The 10,832-nt window shown below is 44.4% G+C and overlaps 1 non-coding gene across 1 annotated transcript; it reads left to right on the forward strand.

Annotated features, from left to right (window-relative positions):
• Positions 1 to 1,396: 1,396 nt before the first annotated feature.
• TRNAS-GCU lies at positions 1,397 to 1,467 on the forward strand. Its single transcript has one exon. It is a non-coding gene; the product is annotated as a tRNA-Ser (tRNA).
• Positions 1,468 to 10,832: the final 9,365 nt, after the last annotated feature.

The following is a 10,832-nucleotide window of genomic DNA, read 5'->3' on the forward strand; positions in this document are numbered from 1 at the left end:
CAAACACTGAGGGATGGGGCTGGGACGTTGGAATAAAGGGCTGTAACATCCCTCCTTTCTCTATACTTCCATATCTTAAAAGCCTGAGAACCATACAACCTTTCCCAAATTCCCACTGGAAACCCAAACTTTCCCAAATTTTCATTGGAAAATGGGGTTCCCTGGGCCCAGCCCTGCTAGGAACAGTTTTCTTTGAATCAGGAAAGACAGGTGAGGTAAGGGACAAGTCACTCTCCTCCATAGCAGGAAGTCACATTTGGGCAACTTTTTTGGTTGATTAAGTTTTTCCTTATCATCCACTCCCACCACCTTCCAGCCCTGTTTTACTGCATAAGTGCGTGCTAAGTCTCTTCAGTCCTGGCTGACTCTTTGTGACCCTATGGACTGTAGCGCACCAGGCTCCTCTGTCTATGAGATTCTTCAGGCAAGAATTCTGGAGTGGGCAGCCATTTCCTTCTCCAAGGGAGTTTCCCAACCCAGGGGTCAAACCCGTGTCTCTTAACTATCTCCTGCATCAGCAGGCAGGTCTTAACGTGGGTTCTTTACCACTAGCACCACCTAGGAAGCCCATTTTACTGTATATTTTCCTTATAATAAAGATAATTTTTTTAAAAAAACAAAAAGGAGGAGGTCCTGTCTTAACTTCAACCTAGTCTCGCCAACTCTTTCTGCAAAGCCTTTGGCAGAACAGACCTGCCTGTTCTCATTCCTCTAATCCCTTGCCCAAAGCCCCATCACAAATGCCCCCCATCTCCAAGACTTCCCCCAGTGGTCCAGTGGCTACGACTCTGAGCTCCCAATGCAGGGGGCCTGGGTTCAATCCCTGGTCAGGGAACTAGATCCTACATGCTGCAAGAAGGAGCCTGCATGCCACAGAGAAGGTGTGCAGCAACTAAGGCCCGGCACAGCCAATAAATAACTAAATAAAATAAAAAAACAAACGCCTCCACTTCCACTTGCACACGTGTCCAGGCACACATACTCTGGTTTCTTCCACCTTCACAAAGTTCCATCAGAAACCAGCCAAAGATTCAACTCCTATGCAAAGCATTCCCAGAGGCAAAAGAGACCTTTGCTTCCCCTCTGCAGCTTCAGAAGTGTGCCTTCTCTGCACTGTATAATTTATCACAATCTCCAACACCGCTCTGTACCATGCTTAGCATCCCAGACCAGATCACACTCATCTGTCTATCTCCAGTGCCTAACTCAGGACCTGGAACAACAGAGATGCTCAGGAAGTGGATGTAGAAGAAAAAGAGAAAGGATGGAAGTGGGAAGAGAGACAGGAAGACTTACCTGAAGATGCCCTGGCTTCCTTAGGTTGCAAGAGATAAAGGAGAAAGGAAAGAAAGGAACCAACATTTATTAAATACACATATCTACCTGGCATTGGGCTTCCCAGGTGGCTCAGTGGTAAAGCATCCACCTGCTAAGCAGGAGACCCTGGTTCGATTCCTGGTTTGGGAAGGTCCCCTGGAGAAGGAAATGACAACCCACTCCAGTATTCTTGCCTGGGAAATCCCATGGACAGAGGAGCGTGCTGGGATGGGGTCACAAAAGAGTTGGACACGACAGTGACTAAACAACAACAACAACAAAAACCCAGCATTATTCTAAGCACTTTCTTGTATTTCATATTTTATATATGAAAACACTGAGGCTCAGAATGGTTAAATAACTTTCCAAAGGGCACACAGCTGATAGAGCTCAAGCTGTAACTCTGTATCCAGCCCATCTGACTGTGAAACGTGAACTCTTTTTCTCTTAACAATATTGTCTTCTTAGATCCATAACATATTAGGATCAAAATGGACCTTAGAGATAATTTAGTCAGAACTGTCTGAGGCCCAAAGAGGGTAAGTCATTTGCCACAAGTCACTCAGCTGGTCCACTGTAGACTAAGAATCTCTTCTAACTCCCATTCCAGCCCTTTTGTCATCTGGAAGAGCCATAACTATGTGTGATATTACCTTATCAAATCAACTCATTAAGAATCAGAATAAAACATTTGGCACACAAGGGTAGCACACTTTGTCTTCCCAGGACAGCTGAGGTTGCATGCATGTGTGTGTGCCAAGTCACTTCAGTGATGTCTGACTCTTTGCCACCCCATGGACTATAGCCCACAGATTCCTCTGTCCATGGGATCCTCCAGACCAGAATACTGGAGTGGGTTGCCATACCCTCCTCCAAGGGATCTCCCAGTGATCGAACCCGTGTCTCTTGTGTCTTCTGCATTGGCAGGCGGGTTCTTTACCACTAGCACCACTGGGACGCCAAGAAGTTATGGTACATATATGCAATGGAAAATTACTCAGCCATAAAAAGGAATGCATCTGAGTCAGTTCTAATGAGGTGGATGAACCTAGAGCTGCGGTAAGTCAGAAAGGGAAAGACAAATATTGTATTCTAATGCATCTATATGGAATATAGAAAAATGGTACTGAAGAATTTATTTTCAGGACAGTAATGGAAAAGGAGACAGAGAATAGACTTATGGACACGGGGAGAGGGGAGGAGAGGGTGAGATGTATGGAGAGAGTAACACGGACTCTTACATTACCATATGTAAAATAGATAGCCAACGGGAACTTGCTGTATGGCTAAGAAACTCAAACAGGGGCTCTGTATCAACCTAGGAGGGGTGGGATGGGAAGGGAGATGGGAGGCAGGTTCAAAAGGGAGGGGATATATGTATACCTGTGGCTGATTCAGGTTGAGGTTTGACAGAAAACAGCAAAAGTCTGTAAAGCAATTATCCTTCAATTAAAAAATAAATAATATTTTTTAAAGAATGGAAATAAACAGACACTCATTAGAACATTAAAAAAAAAAAAGTATGCTCTGAAACCACACGAAGGAGGCAGCCAACTCCATGGACTCCCAGATGCTGGAGACATCCCTCAGAGGAAGCCCGTTTCAAGAGGAGCAGGAACACTTGGGAGAGAGTCTAGGACGCCCGTCAAAACCTGCCCTCCAGATGGGAGGATTAAAGGGTGCCAGTAACAGGACTTTCACTGTCTTCCCTGTGAAATTACCCATCCGCTGACTCTGAGGTGATGTTTCCACACCCCAGCAGCTTTATTGCCCATAAGCATCTCTCCATCATCCCATGAAGTGGGCTATTTGGCTGTCAGCATCTTCAGGATAGGAAAATGGACACTCTAAGAAGGTAAGATACTTGCTGAGTTAACAACAGTACTTCAACAGCCAGACAGGGTTTGCCATCCCAGCCTCCAAGCCCCTGAGCTTGACCAAGAGTGGGTAGCCTGGCTCATGTCTCTTGAATGGATTTGTCTTTTTCTCCTCTTCATCTTTGTCCTGGTTATAGCAAGTCTCTTACATATGAATGAGTTCTGTTCCAAGAGCATGTTCGTAAATCCAACAAAGTTAGCCTAGGTACCCAACTAACACAATCAGCTATATAGGACTGTACTGTAATAGGTTTATAATACTTTTCACACAAATACATAAAAATAAACAAAAAATAAAGAAAATATTTGTAATCTTACAGTATGATACCTTGAAAAGTACAGAAGTATAGTACAACAGCTGGCATACGGGGGCTGGCATCAAGAGAACAGGCAAGAGTTACTGATGGAGGAGGGAGAGGAGGCAGAGATGGTAGAGCTGAAGGGTCGTCAGTGATAGGAGAAGGAGGACAAGCTGCAATCTCACTCACTGTACCTGATGTTGATGGCACAGGTCCTGGTTCCTTGCTGGATTTAGTTCTATCTACCCTCTTGAAGAAAACGATCCAGATGTCTGGGTAGTAGCTCTCTTTCTCATCGTAGATGACATAGTACAATTGGATTGCATTCTGAATGGCTGCTGCAATCTTCATGTAGCATTCAATATTCAAGTCCTGAGCCTCAAAAACTAAATGCCTCCTCAAATACAGAAAATCCCATTGCTATTTCCTGTGTTGTGAATCTCTTCGGTTCTTCAGTTACTTCTTCCTCTCATCTCTTCATCCTTTCTCTGGGCCTCCAATTCCATCAGGTTTTCATTAGTCAGCTCTTCCACGTTGCACAGCAAGGGGTTCAGTGAAGCCATCTTCTTGCAGATCTAACTCCAGCTTCTCAAGGAGGGGCACTAAGTTGCTAAAGACCTCTTTGGATTCATCCACTTGCTCAAATCGCCAGCAAAGTTTCTTCAAAACCCCTTTCATGGGGATGGTGGTAACCTCATGCCAAGCAAAGTCAAAACTTTTTATGGCCTTGAAGATGTTATAGTCCTTCCAAAACGGTCACAAGGTTGTTCCTGATTTCCTGATTTGTACAGACACCTCTACTGCCTGACAAAAAGTGTGACATCAACACTTCTTGAAAGCTGATCTAACTCCCTGGTCCATAGCCTGGATGAATGATGTAGTATTCAGTGGCAGATCCCGTACTTTATTTATTTATGTATTTATTTTCGGCTGTGCTGGGTCTTCGTTGCTGTTAGGGGTTTCCTCTAGTTGTGGAGGGCAGGGGCTAGACTCTAGCTGTGGTAGTACTTTGATGTTGAGGTGAAAGTCATCCATGAATGGCGAGTGGCCTGCAGCATTGTCTAGCAGCAGAAGAATGTTGACTGAATATTGCTTCTCCAAGCAATATTTCTCTACCTCTAGGATAAAGTGGTGCAAAAACCAGTCCTAGACGATCACCCATGTAACCCAGGCTTGGGGTTACTCTTCCACACAACAGGAAGAGAGCCGTTAGCTATGTTTTTAAGGGGGTTCTGTGAATGATAAACTAAGAGAAGCTTCAGCTTCCTCTCATCAGAATCACTGCCATCAAACAACAGAGTCAGCTTTATAGCCTAGCATCAACTTTTCGTCCTTACTGGTGGAACTTTGGTCTAGCATCCTCTTTTAGAATAGTCCTGTCTCTTGGGTAAATACATGCCTTCGTCAATAATTTCCTGAAGCATTTCAGGAAACCCCCAGGCAGTTACCATATCTGTACCCACAGTAGCGCCACTTCCTTTTATGTGGTACATGTTGGCTCTGGCCTTGAACCAATGAAAGCAGCCATAAGTGAAAGTGAAAGTGAAAGCTGCTCCATCATGTCTGACTCTTTACAACCCCTTGGACTGGAGCCCACCAGGCTCCTCTGTCCATGAAATTCTCCAGGCCAGAATACTGGAGTGGGTACCCTATCCCTTCTCCAGGGGATCATCCCAACCCAGGGATTGAACCCAGGTCTCCTGCATTGCAGGCAGATTCTTTACCATCTGAGCCACCAGGGAAGAGCAAATGGCTGGCATTAAAAGATGAACCCTCTGATTCTTTACCGTGTTTCTTCTTCAAGTCTTTGTAAAGGTTTTTAGCTTTCTCTTGCATCAGAATTAAGCTGAGTGAGACTCGACCCTGATGCTGATCCTGCATCCACACACAGAATTTCTCCATCTCCTCCATCATCTGTCCACGCTTCTTTGATATTATTGTCAACATCATTGGTACAATGGACTTCACGTGTCCCATGATCTTGTCACTGTTCTTCTGTGCCAATGGTTGAAAGATTCATGTTATAAGAATGAGCGACCTCTACCATCTTTTCATCTTGCTCCACTCTCTCAATTATGTTCCTTTTGTTTCCACCATTATCACCTGGTGCTTCTTAGCAGCACCCGCTATGTCACTGCTGCTTTTACGCTTTCCTTCCAGACATCCTGGGCTTGAAATAAAGCTGCTGTACTACTGTACTCTACACAGTATTGTAAAGTACACAAAAGCCCAGCCACTTGTAGAGGATGCATGCATGTGACAATGTACACTAGACACATGAACTAACGCATGTGATTGGACAGGCAAACGCACGTTCACATCTCTGAAAGTTTGCGACTTGAAGATTCATATGCAGGGGACTTGTACTCTTTCCTTTACTATGTACTCTTCTACAAACTTCTCCTCACTTATGGAGCTCCTTCTAACACAAGGGCCTCTCAAGCTCTCTCTCTCTTCCCCAGGATCCTCCCAAGAGAAGGTATCTCAATCCAGTGACAGAAACAAACTCATACTGGTGCCAAATCTTTGGGTAGAGAGTCAGCAGGGAGGAAATGGGAAGACTGCCTAGCATAGGAGCAAGGCATAAAGAGCTTGGCAAAGAATCCAGCAAAGGAGATTAACAGAGAATCCTGAAAATGAGGGAGTTAAAGAAAGTGTAGAGGGAAAGATTTGGAGAAAGAGAAGCATCATGCAGTTATAACAAGAACCTCCCTAGTGGCTCAGATGGTAAAGAATCTGCCTGTAGTGTGGGAGACCTGGGTTCAATCCCTGGGTTGGGAAGGTCCCCTGGAGGAGAGCATAGCAACCCACTCCAGTATTCTTTCTTGGAGAGTTCCCATGGACAGAAGAGCCTGGCAGGCTACTGTCCATGGAGTCGCAAAGAGTTGGACACGACTAAGAAACTAAGCACAGTACAAGGTGTACGGTGATGTTTTGGAGAAGGAAGGCTGGAACTGTAGGTAGGATGGAGCCAGATCATAATGACCAGATTAACAAATCTGAACCTTACTCTGTAGACCTCAAGTTGCCATTGTGGTCAAAAAGGTGTGTGTGTGCGCGTGCCCACTCAGTAGTATCCAACTCTTTGCTACTCCATGGACTGTAGCCTTCCAGGCTCCTTTGTCCATGGGATTTCCCAGGCAAGAATACTGGAGTAGGTTGCCATTTCCTTCTCCAGGGATCTTCCCAACCCAGGTATCGAACCAGTGTCTCTTGCATCTCCTGCATCAGCAGGCGGGTCCTTTACCTGCTGAGCCACTAGGAATGATGCAAAATGTCTGGTCATTCATCTCTAAATGAGCTGTCTATTCACAGACTTCTACCACTATATTGCAAAACTGCACATTCATGTACTTTGGTGACAGAGAGCTTTGCTTCCCTTCCCTGATTCACCTGTACCATCTCTTGCCTGCACCAACACTTCTAGCCATTGAAAGTATACAAGGAGCTCCTCCAGGAAGCAGGTCTTCTCCACAAATCCACAAATCCAATTAAAGACCACACAACAAATAGAAATTAGGAAGTCCTTGTGTGCAGCAAAAGTAAACTCCCGGCTCCCGTATCTAAGTTGTCTTGTCGACATGGTAAGGAATACACAGATGGAACCACCTATTCACAAAGAACATAATCAGAAAATGGATCTTGCAATTCAGACCTTTCTAATTCAGTAGTCCTCAAACTGGATTGCACACTTCAGTCACCTGCATAATGCCTGGGCCCCATCCATGGAAATTCTGGTTGAGTTGCTTAGCATAAGATACAGACATGAGAATTTTAAAAATGTCAACCCAAACATGTATCCAGAGTTGAGAACTACTGTAGCAATAGAAGATGTAAGAAAGAAAGGGTTTTTATGGACAGGTGGGGGTTGAGCAGGTCTTTAAAGGACAAGTAAAAGGGTTGATGTCCTACTAGGTGAGAAAGCCACATGGGCAGAGGAGCCAGGCACATGGCTTGACGATGTATATTACATGCTGTGACAAGATTGAAGGTGCTCTTATCTTGTGACCAAGAATCTTGGTAATTTCAGATACTCAGAAACTTGTCTGCATCTCAGTGCTGTTTCTAAGTTTCACAGATAAAATAGACTGAGCCATCACATAAGGATGTTCAGGTTGTATTCTACATAAAGATTTTTGACTGAGGGAAGGGGCAGGGGCTGAAATTCTGCCTGAGATCCATTCATCATGCCTTGCACATGGCAGGATACTTCACTGTACAGAAACAGGTGTCCATGGGCTAGCCACCATGGAGGGTGGAAGGTCTTCAAATCATTTTTTGGATTAAGTGATGTTCTCCATTTCCTCTGCTAAATGCCCATCCTGAGCCTACAGTCCCACTGAATCACGCAGATGGCATGCCTACTCACTGCTGTGGTCACCAAATGTCAGGCACATTTGTTCACAAGACTGGTTTGCCAGTGATTGTAACTGTGTCATTTTATTAAATAGGATCTAAACCAATGAAATATGAGTGCAAAAAGGTTTTATTTCTATGGAAACTAAGTTGAATGCCTCCAAAAATTATAACAAAAGTAATAATCTTAAAAATTTTGTCCAGAATGTGAATTGGTATAAACATTATAGAAAACAATATGGAGGTTTCTAGAAAAATTAAAAGTAGAAATATCATATGATCCAGTGATCCTGCTTCTGGGTATTGATCAAAAGAATTAAAAATCAGGATCTCAAAGAGATACCTGCACTCCTAAATCCTATGTTCACAGTAGCACTGTTTACAACAGCCAAAACAAGGAAGCAACCCAAGTGTCCATCCACAGATAATCTAAGAAATGTGAGGCAGACACTTAGATAGATGAATGGATAGAAAGACAGATAGGATTGATAAACAGATAGATATAAAGATAAATAGATAAGATAGATGAATGGATGGATAGATAGGATGGATGGATAAATAGATAGATGAATATATAGTAGAAATTATTCAGTCTTTAAAAAGAAGGAAATCCTACCATTTGCAACAACATGGATGAAACTTAAGGATATTATGCTAAGTGACCAGACACAGAAAGTTACTGTATAATCTCACACAGAATACGTGGAATCTAACATAGTCAAATTCACAGAAACAGAGAGTGGAGTGGTGGTTTCCAGGGACTAGGGAGAGGGGGAAAGGGAGAGGTGATGGTTAAAGGGTACAAAATCTCAATAATACAAGATAATTCAGTTCTGTAGATCTACTATATAGCATAGTACCTGTAGCCGGCAGTACTGTGTTGTATACTCAAAATTAGCTAACAAGGTAGATCTTATTTTAAGTGTTCTTATCACACACACCAAAAAAATGTTAATAGGGGTGGGAGAAATCCTTGTGAGGTGATGGATATGTTTATAGGTTTGACATGGCAGTGGTTTCAAGGGTTCAGTTATCCTCAAACTCACTGAGTCATTTACCTTAAATTATTGCTGCTCAGTCACTTAGTCGTGTCCAGTTTTTTTGCAACCCTATGGACAGTAGCTCACCAGGCTTCTCTGTACATGGAATTTCCCAGGCAAGAATACTAGAGTAGGTTGCCATTTCCTTCTCCAGGGGATCTTCCTGGAACTGGGATTGAATGCGAGTCTCCTGCATTGGCAGGTGGATTCCTCACCACTGAGCAACCTGGGCAATAATTCCTGATGGACCTATGCCTTGATGGGTAATTTAGAAACACAAGTTCTACCAACCAGTAAGGCATCAGAGTCCTCTGCAGCCAGTCTTCGGTAAAAAAAGAGAGTGGAGAGCTTCCAAACGTATCATGCCAGCCCCTCACCATTGGTTCTGATGTGGCTAGACCTGGATGCAAGAAGTTCTGGGAAATGTAGTCTCGGGCTGCATTCCTGCCTATCAGCAACTCCTACTAAGCTATCTCAGCATCAGAGGGCTTCTTTCAAGAACATTTGACCATTGAAAGTGGGGAGTGTCCCCCTCAGGGCAGTCTAAATGGGACCTGGCAAAATTTCAACACACAGACTGGTGTTCCACAGGACAACGCTTGAAGAATATGTAGGTTGATGTCAATAGAAAACCATTCCCTCCATCAGTGAGGCCAAAAGCACTGGCTCCCCAACACAGGCAGGAGGCATTGTTCCCTTGAAAGGTGACAAATAGTTTTGCATGCATGGACTCTGCTTCTACATGTTAGCATGGTACACACAAAAACCAGATGAGCAAAGAAAGTCAGTTTATTTCACACACAATTGATCTGATTTATTCTCATCAGCCCCCTGCACTGGGCAGGAACTCTATACAGTAAGTCCCCTACATACAAACGAGTTCCATTTCAAGAGTGCTTCATAAGTCCAATTTATTCCTAAGTCCAACACATTTAGCCTAGGTACCCAACTGACACAACCAGCTACATACCACAGCTTTTATACTTGCTTCCAGACATCCTGGGCTTGAAATAAAGATACCATACTACTATTGTACTGGATGGGGGTGCAATCTCTGGGTCAGAAATATCCCCTGGAGGAGGAAATGGCAACCCACTCCAGTATTTTTGCCTGGGAAATCCCATGGACAGAGGAGCCTGGCAGACTACAGTCCACAGGGTCTCAAAGAGTCTGACAAGACTGAGCACACACTACTGTACTCTATACAGCACTGTATAGCAAATTACACAAAAACACAGCCACTTAAAGAGGATGCAAACACATGACAATATATGCCAGACACGTGAACTAACTTACCTGATTGGACACGCGAATGCCCAGTGGCATCTTTGAAAGTTTGTAACTTGAAGGTTCATATGGAAGGAACTAGCAGGCACAGGGCTCCCTGCCCCTCTCAGCCTCTCATCCAGTTCTTGATGCCTCCCTCCATCTCTCTGAGTCTCTGCCACATCCACCACCTGCCCCAGCCTTGCTTGGTCCATGTGCCTCTGCTCACTCCTCACCATGAGCGGATGGGGGTCAGGCTGTGGCCAACGCAATTACTCTCTCCAGCCCCCACACTCCATGGCACATATGGCAACTCGGGGATCCGCCAGTGGCACGTGGGACAGCTCAAGAAAACTGTAGGAAGGAAATTTCCCTGGTGGTCCAGTGGCTAAGACACCAAGCTCCCAGTGCAGGGGGGCCGGGTTCGATCCCTGGTCAGGGAACTAGATCCCACGTGCTACAACTAAGAGTTTGCATGCCACAACTAAAGGTCCCATGTGCCACAACGAAGACCCGATACAGCCAAATAAAGAAATAAATATATATTTTTAATTTATAAAAAAGAAAAGTCTAGCCACACCGGACCAGCGAGTTTCCTTTACAGAGTCTGGCAGGGCAACCTGGGAGGCAAAGCCCTTTCAGACTCCCAAAGGTGAAATGCAGCAAACCTACCCTCA

The sequence above is a fragment of the Oryx dammah genome, unplaced genomic scaffold (assembly GCF_014754425.2).
Source record: "Oryx dammah isolate SB20612 unplaced genomic scaffold, SCBI_Odam_1.1 HiC_scaffold_16, whole genome shotgun sequence".
NCBI lineage: Eukaryota > Metazoa > Chordata > Mammalia > Artiodactyla > Bovidae > Oryx > Oryx dammah.